Source organism: Mauremys mutica, chromosome 3 (genome assembly GCF_020497125.1).
Source record: "Mauremys mutica isolate MM-2020 ecotype Southern chromosome 3, ASM2049712v1, whole genome shotgun sequence".
In the NCBI taxonomy this organism is placed as follows: domain Eukaryota; kingdom Metazoa; phylum Chordata; order Testudines; family Geoemydidae; genus Mauremys; species Mauremys mutica.
This window is the reverse complement of record NC_059074.1, coordinates 145231555-145246255: the sequence shown is the minus strand read 5'-3', so window position 1 is coordinate 145246255 and position 14701 is coordinate 145231555. Positions and strand designations below refer to the sequence as shown.

Here is a 14701-nt window from a genome sequence, read left to right as displayed (position 1 = left end):
CAAAGAGCCATAAAATGTTTTGAGGGCTGGAGAAAAATACCTTCTTGTGAGCTATAGAAAGAGCTTGATCTGTTTAGCTTATAACCTGTCTTGCTGAAAGATGACTTTGTTGAAGTGTCTAAGTGCCTTCATGGAGAGAAAATATCGGGTATTAAAGGGCTCTTTAATCTCGCAGAGAAAGGCATAACAAGACCTAGTGGCTGGAAGGTGAAAACAGACAAATTGATATTAGAAATAAGGCACAAATATTTAACAATGAGGATGATTCACCATTGGAACAAACTATAAAGGGAAGTGATGGATTCTCCATCTCTTGATGTCTTCTAATGAAAACTAGATGCCTTTCTGGTACATGCTTTGATCAGAAGCTAGCTATTGTGATAGACAGGTGGGCTGGGATATGCAGGGGGTCAAATTAGATGCTCTAATGGTCCCTTCTGTTCTTAAAGACTACTCATTTATGAAAAACTGAGTGTGGCATGGGGAGCAGCCTCTGATGCTTTACTGTGTAGCTGGCTTGATCCCCGGACTCAATGGTCATTGTGTGGAGTGGTCCAGGGGAAGCAGCTCAAACATCTAAAGAAGCTGGCCAGGGGCAGGACATCAGCCTTGAAAGCAAGGGTTGGTAGGGTGACCAGATGTCCCGATTTTATAGGGACAGTCCCGATTTTGGGGGCTTTTTCTTATATAGGTACCTATTACCCCCCGCCACCGTCCCGATTTTTCACACTTGCTATCTGGTCATCCTAAGGGGTGGGTATGGCAGTGACATCACAAAGGCCTGTTGCAGGACCTCAGCCTATTGGGCAAAGGTGGTGGGGAGGCAGTGACCTCACAGAGAGACCCAGACATCAGCCAGGCAGGACAGAGGTGCAGGGCCAGGACAACCCCCGAGACGCCCATGGCTTTGTTGCAGCAAGGCTCCTTCTTGAGCTCCCTCCTTGAGGACTGAGGGAGAATTAGGATTCACGTACATGAACATGAGGCGGAACCTTTTCAGAGCTTTCTCCTTTCCTACTACTCATTTTGTTAGAAAACTAATGTCCCTGTTTAGAAGGTAAGAGCCTGAGAGAGGTTTGGAACCTATTCAGGCTGATCCACCTGGTTCTGGCTGAATTCTAGGCATAGGTGGCAGAATTTGATTTCCTACCTAGGACTTTGTCCCATAGAATCACTGGGGACATTGAGGTTTGTCCTTTTAGGTTTCCATTGTCCTCTTTCCCTCCCTCATTGCTCTTCTTCTCTTGCTTCTTTTTTTCCCTTTTCCCTGGTTTCCTCCCTCCACCAAGGAGGTTTGTGTTGCGGGGCAGGTTTGCTCTCATTGTGGGAGGCCCTCACAAAGAAGTGGGCCTGGAATAGTGCTCTGAGAGTGATCCCATCCTTTGGGACATCTGGTGAGACCCCTCAGCCTCCCAGATCTCAGAGTCTCAACGCTGCTTGGCCCAGCAGGGGGCTATTGACGAGGAGGGCTCAGGTCCTTTAGTTGTCTTATAAGACCAGGCATATACATCATAATCAATCATGTATTTGATTGTTTTTTTCTGCTTCTCTCCAATAATTGGCTCTGAGCAGTTCATGATTCTCTTTAATGTTCTAGTTCTTCTAAAATACTTGCTGAATAATTACTATGAACAATTGTAGGTCTGTAGCTCATTTGAGAACTTTATTCTGATCATTCAATGTATGAAATTCAAGGTGTAACAGTTAGTTTGAAAGTCAGGACTCCTGGGTCCTATTCCCAACTCTGCCACTGACTGGCCGTGCGACCTAAAACAAGTCACGTCACCTTTCTCAGACCTAGTTTCTCCCTCTGTCAAGTAAAGATAACAAGCCTCTCCTGTGTACCTCACAGTGGTAGGAGCTGTGAAGATCCATTTGAGAGTGTCACTATTAGCAGTGCATAACATGAGGTGTACTATCATGTTGGGTCTTATCAGATTATGGCATCATATAATATCTGAAATATTCTATTTTATTTGTATTTTATTATTTTGAAATTGTTAAGAGCAGCTACTACTTAGCACAGACTGAAGCATCTTATCTAATTTTCTAGATCTTTGTGTGTGACCAGACAATTTAACACTGTGAAAAACAGGAGATGGTTTGCCCTCACTGATAAGTTAACACACAGAAGTGTCCATGAGAAACAAATTCTACCATCTTTGGTCAGAAGGCTGTGTCCCACCCTTTCTGACAGTGACCTGGTGCAGGAATCTTTGTTAGCAAATCCTGATGCAGGATTTGGGTCCTGATGAGCTGAAAGGATATCCAGTTTGTGAAATAAATAATTTTGCTGCTACTCTGTGCCATGGAGAGATGGCTGTGACCATGACTCATCCCCATAACTGGTATAAATCAGAGTAGCTTCACTGAAGTCAGCAGAGTGGCGTCAGTCTATAGCAGCTGAGAATCTGGTCCAGTGTCTAATGACTGCCATTGCCTAAAAGTGAAGGTGATTATCTGTATGTGTTTAGTGACTCTTGATTTATTTATATCACTTTCCAGCATCTTTTTTCCTTCCTGATATTGAAACAAAACATGGCACACATGCCAAAGAATGAGGCACGATTCTCCACTGCCTTGAACTTTGTATAGTAACTTATACCTACACAAAATGTGTGTAAACTGCTACCAAATCTGAATGGTAGCATTTCACTTTGACTTTTCATGAAGAAAATTTGTGTTCCTGTTTGTATTAGGAAAAAAGAATGCATTTTCTACTAATTCCTAGTTCAAACCCAATTTTCTTCAAAACCTGTTAATATATTTAGTAAAAAGTTGAGTTCAGCAAAGAAAGTGCCTTTTTGGGCAACCCACACTCATGTTGGTGAGCACCAACATCACTGGGGGGTACCTGTAAGTGTGAGCATGGGTAGTAGGTTGTGTAGCATCTGCAACAGAGAGGACGCACCAACATCATTGGGGGGTACCTGTAAGTGCAATGTTTCTCAAACTGAGGTCACCGCTTGTGCAGGGAAAGCCCCTGGTGGGCTGGGATGGTTTGTTTACCTGCCCCTTCTGCAGTCCGGCCGATCGCGGCTCCCACTGGCTGCAGTTCGCCGCTGCAGGCCAATGGGAGCTGCTGGAAGTGGCGGCCAGTATGTCCCTTGGCCCGCGCAGCTTCCAGCAGCCCCCATTGGCCCGGAGAAGCAAACTGCAGCCAGTGGGAGCCGCGATCGGCTGGACCTGCGGACGGGGCAGGTAAACAAACTGGCCCGACCCGCCAGGGGCTTTCCCTACACAAGCGGCGACCCCTGTTTGAGAAACACTGTGTAAGTGTGAGCATGGGTTGGTCGTGTAATCTATTTTATATTTATGTATCCAATGTTAATATCTGGTGTATATCAAAAGGATCCCAGTATTTACTTTGCCATTATCATATGCATTGTTTATATTTTGGAACAAAAAAATAATTGCCTATTGGTCCACTTCTCCCACAAATGTTTATGCCTTTTTCACACCACCTTTAGAAACAGAATATTCTCCTTGCTTTGTTCCAAGCCACTACCCTTGTTTCTGATTCCCCATGAACCTCCATTGCTGCTAATGGAGATTATCTATCTATGCATTTCTAATGTGCACCATGATATTTGAGTGCCATAAACAAAATTACATAGGTACATGTTTTGGTGTCCAAGATGGACATTCTGTTACCTATGTTAACTGCTAGCAATTTATTCTCTTGCTTGCTTAAAAGATTTAGATAGTAGAGGGGTTACATTTACATTGATTCCTTTTCTACTTCCAGTTGTCCATTGATTGCAGCAGTGCCAGTCTAGCTGGAAGTATAGACAAGCCCTAACTGATCACACATGAAACATGGTTGTAGAAGTTGTGTTATGACCTGAGTTTTTACAACCTGACTCAAGTGAAGAATCATGCAAAAAGTCCCTAGTTGCAGAATCAAAATGTATTTTATTTTAAAATGGGAACAGTTGAGATTAGGTCATTCAGCTCTGTTCAGCATCCACTATTGGGGCCAGATTTTCAAAAGGGCTCCTTTCGCATTTAGGGACCTCTATGGTCAGATTTCAGAACTGTCAGGAAGCTTTTCCAGATATTCAGCCTTTGTTGTCCCTGTCTCATTTTCATCTCATTTCATTTCACAATGGGAGGGATAGCTTAGTGGTTTGTGCATTAGCCTGTTAAACCCAGGGTTATGACTTCAATCCTTGAGGGGGCCATTTAAGGATCTGGGGCAAAATCAGTACAGCTAGTAAAGGCAGGGGGCTGGATTCAATGACCTTTCAAAGTCCCTTCCAACTCTATGAGATAGGTTTATCTGTATATTTTAATCTCTTTACTCCATTTCATGTTCCCATGGATCTCCCTTGTAGGTGTTTTCTCCCTTCAAATATTTGTAGACAATTATCATGTCCTTGTAGCTATTATATCATCCAGTTTTTATCAATATTTAGCTCTTTAATCTTTCCTCATAAATCAGTCCCTCCGGCTGCATGATCATTTTTGTTGCTTTTCTCCTCCTTTATCAATATTAGAGCTGGTTGGAAGATGTCTTTTTCTTTCCCTGAGGAGAATTTTGACTTTTGGGAGAAAAATCAAACCCCACACATTGAAGGCTGAAAACCACTTTGATTTGGAAATGTCCTGGCAGTGTCTCGGTAATTGGTATTAGTATTATTACTATTAATAATAGTTCCTGGAAGCCCTAGCCATGGACCAGGAACCCGTTTGTGCTAGGCGCTGTACAAACACAGAACAAAAAAATATACCCATGCTTCTGCTCTTCTCTGTGCCCCCCAGAATACATAACACGTTATGCACCAAACTGCATTCTTGCTGAGCCACCACGGTGCATCTTGGGTGTCCCTGTCCATGGTGCATCATGGGAGTTGTAGTCCAGCTGGGGAATCCAGCCCATAGAGGAGAATGGAAGAATAAGGCATCCAAATTCCAACTCCCATGAGGTGCCACAGCAGCCTTTTCAATCTTATAAGAAAGTCAAATTTCTGTAAAGTTTTCTTCAGTCAAAACTCTAATTTTCCATCAGAAAACAGTTTAGTTGGAAATTTTTTGACCAGCCTAGTGAATATATTTTAGTTATAGTGATACCCGGAATGAACAGAGTATTCCAGATGTGGTTGCACCACAACCATATAAAGAGCAGTGTTACCTCCTTACTCCAGGTTAGATGCCTTTGCAAATGCACCCAAAACTACATTGAGCTTTTCTTTGCAGACATATTGCATTGCAATTTCATGTCTCTATATGTTGCCCTCTACAAGCCCTAGATTTCTTCCAGAATTACTAATTCCCAGGTTTACACTTTCCATTGAGTATATAGATTTTGGGTTATTTTCCCCAAGATGTATAAATCTACATTGGGACAAGAGGCACCTCATTCATATCCCAATCCTGAAAACAGTTATGCATTTAAATTAAAGCACAAGCAGACCCACTTACTGTAATATGGGTTTCTCCTTCTCCCAAGTTAGAAGGCTGAGACTTCCAAATAAATCCAAGCAGGTTAGGCACCCAACTCCTATTGACTTCCACTGGAAATTGAGCACCAAAGTCCCCTAGGTTCCTTTGAAAATCCCAACTGAAGTTGTTAATTAAGACCAGCCCTATCACCGGTCCCTGAGGGACCTCACCACACACCTTCATTGTAACGGGAATTGGGCATCTAAATTCCTTAGTCACCTTTAAAAATCTCAGTCTAGACATAGGAGATATTTGAATGTTAAGGTGCTAAAGAAATGCATATATTTATTAAAAAGTTACTTTGCTTCTAGTATCTGCCATGCAGCAACTTATTTTGTTTGAGGGAAAATAACCACATTACTGAAAATCTTAAACTATCTACGGTGCAACTAATAATAAAACTGTAATTCAGATATATTTCCCCCTGTTGACTATTCAGAAATACAACTTGAATTTTACTTCAGGCCTCTGAGCTACTGATATCTTTCCAGTCCATAAAAATGATTTAGGCCCCAAATATGCACTTTTAATGTTGTATGTCATTAAACACTCACCCCACACTGAAAAAATTGACTGAGATTCTTGCCTTCATGTCTCTCACACACACACACCCACCCCCTGTACTTTGGGTGAAAGAGCCAAAGCACCATAAAAGGGCTGAAACAGCCCTGGAGCCAGACAAAGGAGAAATTCCCTGATGCAGTAACTGAGGAAGACAGCCATGGGCTGTGTTCTGAGGATCTCTTCACAAACCCTGGCATGGGACGCATAGAATCATAGCAGTGGAAGGGACCTGGAGAGGTCATCTAGTCTAGTTCCCTGCATTCAAGGCAGGACTAAGTATTATCTATACCATTCCTGACAGGTTTGTGTCCAACCTGCTTTAAAAATCCCCAATGATGGAGATTCCACCACCTCCCTCAGCAGTTTATTCCAGTGCTTAGCCATCCTGACAATTAGAAAACTTTTCTTAATGTCCAACCTAAACCTGTCTTGCTGCAATTTAAGCCCATTGCTTCTTGTCCGATTCTCAGGGGGTAAGAAAAACAATTTTTCTTCCTCCTCCTCTTAATAACCTTTTACATAATTGAAATCTGTTATCTGGTCCCCTCCTCAGTCTTCTCTTCTCCAGACTAAACAAACCCAATTTTTTCAATTTTCCCTCATAGGTCATGTTTTCTAGACCTTTAATCATTTTTGTTGCTCTTCTCTGGACTTTCTCCAATTTGTCCATATCTTTCTTGAAATGTGGCACCCAGAACTGGACACAATACTTCAGTTGAGCCCTAATCAGTGTGGAGTAGAGCGGAAGAATTACTTCTTGTGTCTTGCTTACAATACTCCTGCTAATACATTCCAGGATGGTGTTTGCTTCTTTTTTTTGAAACAGCATTACACTGTTCACTCATATTTAGCTTGTGATCCACTATGACCCCCAGATCCCTTTCCGCAGCACTCCTTCCTAGGCAGTCATTTCCCATTTTGTATGTGTGCAACTGATTGTTCCTTCCTAAGTGGAATACTTTGAATTTGTCCTTACTGAATCTCATCCTATTTACTTCAAACCATTTCTCCAGTTTGTCCAGATCATTTTGAATTTTAATCCTGTGCTCCAATACACTTGCAACCCCTCCCAGCTTGGTATCGTCCACAAACTTTATAAGTGTACTCTCTATGCCATTATCTAAATCATTGATGAAGATATTGAACATAACCGGACCCAGAATTGATCCATGTGGGACCCCATTCATTATGCCCTTCAAGCATGATTGTGAACCACTTATAACTACTCTCTGGGAACAATTTTCCAACCAGTTATGCAGCCACCTTACAGTAGTTCCATCTAGGTTGTATTTCCCTAGTTTATGAGAAGTTCATGTGAGACAATATCAGAAGCCTTACTAAAGTCAAGATATACCACATCTACAACTTCCCCGCCCCCCTCCCCCCCCCATCCACAAGGCTTGTTACTCTGTCAAAGAAAACTATCAGTTTGGCTTGACACGATTTGTTCTTGACAAATCCATGCTGACTGTTATTTATCACCTTATTCTAGTTGTTTGCAAACTGACTGCTTAATTATTTGCTCCATTATCTTTCTGGGTACAGAAGTTAAGCTGACTGGTCTGTAATTCCCTGGGTTATCCTTATTTCCCTTTTTATGGATGGGCACTATATTTGCCTTTTTCCAGTCTTCTGGAATGTCTCCCATCTTCCATGACTTTTCAAAAATAATTGCTAATGGCTCAGATATCTCCTCAGTCAGCTCCTTGACTATTATAGGATGCATTTCATCAGGACCTGGTGATTTGAAGACATCTAACTTGTCTAAGTAATTTGTGACTTGTTCTTTCCCTATTTTAGACTCTGCTCCTACCTCATTTTCACTGCCATTCACTATTTTAGACATTCCATGGCCACCAACATTCAAGGAAGTTAAGGACCTCTGCCACTTCCACATTTTCTGTTATTGTCTTTTCCCTGTCATTAAGTAATGGGCCTACTCTGTCCTTGGTCTTCCTCCTGCTTCTAATGTATTTGTAGAATGTTTTCTTGTTTTCTTTTATGTCCCTAGCTAGTTTGATCTCATTTTGTGCCTTGGCTTCTCTAATTTTATCCCTACATACTTGTGTTATTTGTTTATAGTCATCCTTTGTAGTTTGACCGAGTTTCTACTTTTGTTAGGACTTTTTTTTAAATTTTAGATCATTAAAGATCTCCTGGTTAAGCCAGCATGGTCTCTTGCCATACTTCCTGTCTTTCCTATGCAGTGGGATAGTTTGCTCTTGTGCCCTTAATAACGTCTCTTTGAAAACCTGCCAACTGTCTTCAATTGTTTTTCCCCTTAGACTTATTTCCCATGGGATTTTACCTACCAACTCCCTGAGTTTGCTAAAGTCTGCCTTCTTGAAATCCATTGTCTTTATTATGCTGTTCTCCTTCCTACCTTAGAATCATTAACTCTACCATTAGCATGCCAAAGGTGCGGCTGGGTATAGGAGGAGGTGGAGTAACAGTGAATAGCAGTCTGGAGATTCTGGGCAGTATTGCTGCCCACAGGCAGATGGGGACAGTCTCCTATACCTTAGGCCAGAGGTCCCCAAACTGTGGGGCATGTCCCCTTAGGGGGTGCAGAGGAGCATTTGGGGGGTGCGGCAGGGCCTGGGCCAGCTCCCATGGTGGGTGGAAAGGAGTGCCACCAAGCCCTGCTCTGCTACCAGCTTTATTCTGGCCCACTCCCAGCTGTGGCCCCAGCCTCAACCCCCTTACCCATCTGCACATCCCTCCCTGAGCTGTGGCCCTGCTTTCAGCCCCAGCTCTGGTGGGGCGGGCACAGACAGGGATAAGGGGGCATGATCTGAAAAGTTTGGGGACCACTGCCTCAGGCAGACTTCCAGTGTTCACTACATTATTCTGGTTCCCCTAGCAGCCTAGAATGAGGAGGGTATAAAGGTGGGTTAAAGCTACCTTAGGCTCTGTTCCCCTGGGCTGAAGGTTCTGTGCTATGTGTCTAAGAGATGCAGTGCAGAATCTCACTCTGTATATGTAATAAAGCATGTTCTTTACAAGGAGAGAAGGTCACAACAAAGTGTTAAAACCAATGTAGGCACTTTCAAGTGGGGGAAAAAAAACAAATTGCCTCAGCAAACAAGCCACAGAGATACTTACCGCATTACTGAGCTAAATCCACTCTTGGTGTAAGTGGGCACAACTGCGTAGACTTTCAACAGACATAAACCTACTTGCACAACTGCTGTATTTGGCCTACTGCCTTTAAGTTCAAGGGTGGCTGACAGTACTGGAATTTGAGTGTAATTATTTTCATGTTGGAAAAAGGCCATTGGTGAGGGGGCATTAGGCCAGCAGGGAGTAAGCACACCTGCATGATTGCCTGAGCCAAAAATGTCTGAATTAAGGAGAGCTGTTTGAAACTTGGTGGTTTTAGTTTGCAGTGGTTTCATGAGAACCCTTTGTGTGGTTAGTTACATGAGTTCACATCCACTGAAATTTGCTCTGAGTTTCAGGTTTGAATGAATCCAAAATCTCAAAGGAAAAGCTCAGCCAAAACTGGCAAGTTTTTGCCTGGTTTCAGGTTCATACCATGAAAAACCACGGAGTTACACTTGTTTTTCACTTAAAACCATAAAACCTTGCTCTAGACCTGAATCTCCACCAAGGCTTGCTTGAAACTCAACCTAAGCTTTGTGCTGGACCCATTTTTCTCATGGCTTGTTAAATCAAGCAGGGAGATACTGGGTCCATTATTGGTTGAAATTCCTTTTACAGAACTTGGTGAGGCCTCTGATCAAGAAACCAACTAGCAAGTTAGCTACGTAGATAATTTCTAGTTTCTTTAATACCTTGCTCATCATCCTGGCAATCTCTTCAATTATTTCCCTGTCTCTAATATATTTTTTTAAAGGTGATTGAGTGATGGTAGTGACACTTTGGAGTCTAGATTTTCTTGATTTTTTTTAGTCTGTATGGGATGTAAAACTGCACTCTTCTCACTGGCTCAATATCTCTCTTCCTAATGATGAACAAAGTTCAGGGTGCCAGTCCTTGAGTGAGGCTGTGCTACACTTGACACAAGATCCAAGGTGGGAAGGAGGCGTGCAAAGGGGGCTTTTTTACAGACCTACACAAAATGATTGTTGGTCTGGACCATGAAGAAAAATCGCGAAGATCATTATTAAGAGTAGTAATTACTTATCACTATAGCTGATATTGTATTTCCTCTATTCCCCTTAATTTCTCCATGAATTAGTTGTATATTTTCTTCCTTTGAGAAAACAGTTGTCTCCTCCTACTGTTATCATGGATCGACATTTGATGTACCCTACCTGGGAGGAGGAATCATTACTGCTGACAAGGTTGCTATCTTCAGAAATCCTATATTGTCCAGGTAATATTGTAACAAATTCTATACTTCATAAAGCATTATATAGCTGTTTACATGTTTAATAAAGATTGTCTTAAAAAAAAGAAAAAGAAAATGCAAATCAAAAGAACGTATTTCATGTGGGGGAGAGGGAAAAGGTAGCCTGTAATTAGACAGATCAGAATTTGGAATGAATCCTGTCAAGTGAAAGACATCTGTTTCATATTTTTATGCAACATAATATGTTTTCAGATCCCACACAGTGTATCTGGCATCAATACATTTCAGAGCAGTGTTTGCAAAATATGAACTGTGGAGTCATATATCTGAACTAATTTTTCACATACAATATCGTTACCCCTTGACAGTGTGAACCGCACCTTTAAAGCCTAGAGACATTTTCTTAGCAAGTAAGTTGTGATTGAGTTGAGTTATTTATGCAAACTGTAAACATCCATACAGGATGTATCACAGCAGTAATTCATGCAGGTCACATTTCATTTGACAAATTTTCAGTTACAATCCCAGGCAGTACCATAGCACGGATAACAGAACCACACCTTCTCCACACTTGTTTCCCAGTTTTCTGATGATCATAGATAAACTATTTTTAAAGTAGATAAGGCTAATAGAGATATTAGGTTGAATTAAAAATAATAGTAAAGACTATATTGACCTTGTACAAATCCATGGATCATGCACAGTATAATAAACAGGTGGAATTTACTGCCACAGGAAATCTTGATTCAGTTTATTGGGATTTAAAAGGAGACCAGATGTATCTTCAGACATCCAGGAGCAAAGTCTTATTGCTTTATTACCTTTAGGCGGCTCACTTGCTCTTCAAATGATGGGTCTCATGCAATCCTCATGCCAAAAGCTTGTAGTTGAAATTCCCCTTTACATAGAGGTTGCCTTGAGCTTGTATCTGACTACTTTTTCTGTATCTGACACCACTCAGAAAAGGTGTCTGGTACTGTGGCTGCTGCTGGCTCTCCCTGCCTACTTAAGAGAGCTGGTTGAATTTTTTTCATTAAAATTTCCAAAAAATGAATTTTCATTTTGCTGGAAATTCTTTGCATGTTTCTATGAAAATCTTTTGAAACAAAATGAAAATGTTTTTGTTTTTTTTAAATTGTTTAGAATTTTCTGGGATTTCTTCCTCACGGTCTCTCTCTTTTTTTTTTTTCCTTTGTACCATGACTTTCTTACTTTGGTATGCGAATGATAAGCAGTAAATAATTTTTTAAAAGCCAAAAGACAAGGAGAAACATAAGAATGACCCTACTGGGTCAGACCAAAGATCCATCTAGCCCAGTATCCTGCTTTCCGACAGTGGATAGACACTTCCAAGATAGACAGTATATTTTTTCTCTTTGAAGAATAAGAATCTGTATAGAATTTGCACCTATTCGACTCCAGAGAATTAGTCCCACAACATAACAACTCACTTAATGACTCACAAGCCATTTGTGCAATATTTAATATCCCTGAGTGTTCTCTAGCTCCTCAGGAACAATACTGAACAACAAAAATGCCTGTAGTCTTTAAACTTAAAAAAGGGTTTCAAATATAACTTTTGGGTTTCTAAAGTAGATCCATGGATATTTATATATTTGTTCATAATATCTGTAATGTTTCATTTTTAATCCATATACCACAGCAACCTGAACTGATGAGATTGAATTCCTGAGAAGAGCAATGTTCCCAACACTGCAGTATCTCTATATAATGTAATGTGTTATTTGCAGGATTGCAACCTCAGAGCAGAGGAATAATGAATCCCTTTTGGGAATCAGGTTCAACTGTGAAAAACATACATTGTACATGATAGGTATTCAATGAAACATTTATGGATACAGTTGAGACGTTCAGTATGTACTCCGGTACTTTGAAAAGTTATGTTGCAAAAAAAATAAAAAAATAAAAAAAATCAACCCTTGGAAAGGGTTTTGATATAATCGTTTAAAACACAGTATTTAGTTTATTGATTTTTTCCCAGAGCGACTAATTCGGTTCTGCTTAGAGTGTGTCATTGCTACTTTATTTGTGATTCGGCATCTGCAGATCAGAATGTCAGGTGCTGCTATAGTCTACTTACTCTTGCAAACCCTACTAATGCAAGCCTGTGCAGAATGCTGATGATCTTCATCTACAGCAGTGGTTTTCAAACTTTTTTCCTGGTGACCCAGTTGAAAAAAATTGTTGATGCCCGTGACCCAACAGAGCTGGGGGTGAGGGGTTTGGGGTGTGGGAGGGGCTTAGGACTGGGGCAGAGGGTTGGGGTGCGGGCTGTGTGGTGGAGCCAGGAATGAGGGGTTCAGGGTGTGGGAGGGGGCTCTGGGCTGGGGGTGCAGGCTCTGAGGTGGGGCTGGGGATGAGGGGCTTGGGATGCAGGAAGGGACTCCAGGTGGGGGGGGGCTCAGGGCTGGGGCAGGAGATTGGGGCATGGGCTTACCTCGGGCAGCTCCCAGTCAGTGGCACAGCGGGGGTGCTAAGGCAGGCTTCCTGCCTGTCCTGGCACCATGGACTGTGCTGCCCCCTGGAAGCAGCCAGCAGCAGGTCCAGCTCCACGCGGCTCTTGCCTGCAGGCACTGCCCCCCCCCAACCACCTTTGCTGGGAACCGGCCAGTGGGAGTGCGGAGCCGGTGCTCGGGGCAGGGGCAGCATGCAGAGCCCTGTGGCCCCCCACCTAGAAGCCAGACCTGCTGCTGGCCACTTCTGGGGCACAGTGCGGTGTCAGAACAGGTAGGACTAGCCTGCCTTAGCCAGGCAGCACTGCCAACGGGACTTTTAACAGCCCGGTCAGTGGTGCTGACCAGAGCCACCATGACCCAGTCCCTTCCATTCCACGACTCAGTTCTGGGTCGCAACCCACAGTTTGAAAACCACTGATCTACAGTAGTGGAACCTAATAGACATATCCATGCAGTAAAAACATCCTGCTGGTGCCCAGAATGCAGTGAGCGACCTGATTTTGTGCATCAACCATTTTTGGCATAACATGCTGAAAATGTATTGGCTTTAGCCAGATCAGATGGAATTCAGTCTGTTGTAACAATTTCACACTGAATTCTTTACAGGGTGTTTTCTCAGGCCATTATGATTGGTGCTGATTCTTTGACAGCCACCATTTTGCAATAAAAGGTCAGATCTTCAGCTGGTGTAAATCAGCATAGCTCAGTCATTTTAGTGTAGCTATGTCATTTTACAGTAGCCAGAGATCTGGCTCACAGTCTGCATGTTGAGTAACTCTGCAGATGATTATGATCATTTGCTATATATTCAATTGCCACCATGATTTTTTGGCTTAACTAGCACAGGCAACCTGATGCTGCAACAGTCTGACTGACGTTTGTTTCTTGGAAGGGGGCTTGGGGATTCTCTGAGCCCATCAGAGACCTGAAGGTCTCTCCATTTTCTCTCTTTTACTGCCCTGGACCTCTAGATGCACAGTACCACAGGAGTCTTCCCACCTGGGGGGAGAAATGGACAAAGCTCCCTTCAGAATCCACCATCGAACTTGATTGTTTAATTAGTTAGTTTATGGTTTACAAAGTGATATGGAGGCTTGAATGATACAGTTACTGGGGCATTAGAAGTTCCTAAGAAAGATAGACAGGTATGCAGATAAGAGTTATATACAGTATGGGCTAAGTATAATTCTCCATGTTACTCCTTCATGAAAATGCTTCCTAGCCCTACAGTCTGGCCTTGCTGCCTCCCCATCACTGCCAGCCTCTGAAGGCCCAGAAGAGACAGACAAGTTCGGACCCAAACTCTGATATTCCCCTTTGTGGTATTGCGCTGTATGGCTAAGCCGCAGCATAGCGTGACTAACTTGTTAAGCTCAAGGTGTAGCATGCCAGGAAGGCTGCCAAGTCTTTTGACTATGTCTTTGTTGTCTTTTAGCAGGTAGCTTGCCAAGATATGCGGTTTGGCTGAGTGGAAGTACTTTTTGTTTCCGTATGTCAACATAGTAGGCTGGTTGATCCAAATGAATTATTTCTAAGTTCCTACATGCATGGGATACTGGCAGATAAAGTGGTTTGTTTCCATATCCTTTCAACAACAGGGAGCTACAGGATGTATTCCTGGCCCTAATGTTTGCTTTCAGCTCACACTGGATTTAGGAATATTAGCATGATTGCAACTTTATAGCCTAGACTTAGAGCATCAAGGTCCTGAGGAGGAGAAAATGTTCTTGATGGTGATGATGTTTGGGGTTGAGAGGAAGTGAAGGTGTCAGCCACAGTTCTTAACGGCAGGGTGATTTATTTAAGAAACCTCAGGAATTAAAAATATTTAAACAACTCTTAAAGATTTATACCCAAATGATATAGACATTGTTCTCTTGAACTCCTAGAACTAGAG

At 42.3% G+C, this 14701-nt stretch overlaps 1 long non-coding RNA gene across 2 annotated transcripts in view; it reads left to right on the top strand.

The window, feature by feature from the left end:
- The first annotated feature begins 859 nt into the window (after positions 1–859).
- Positions 860–14701, top strand: part of LOC123367579 — a 53133-nt gene continuing 39291 nt past the window's right edge. Inside the window, exons 1-2 of one of the 2 annotated variants that reach the window (XR_006578536.1) lie at positions 860–1057; positions 10243–10351. This is a non-coding gene — a long non-coding RNA (uncharacterized LOC123367579). Of the gene's footprint in view, positions 1058–10235; positions 10352–14701 lie in introns of both variants that reach the window. The other variant, XR_006578538.1, reaches the window with a different exon arrangement.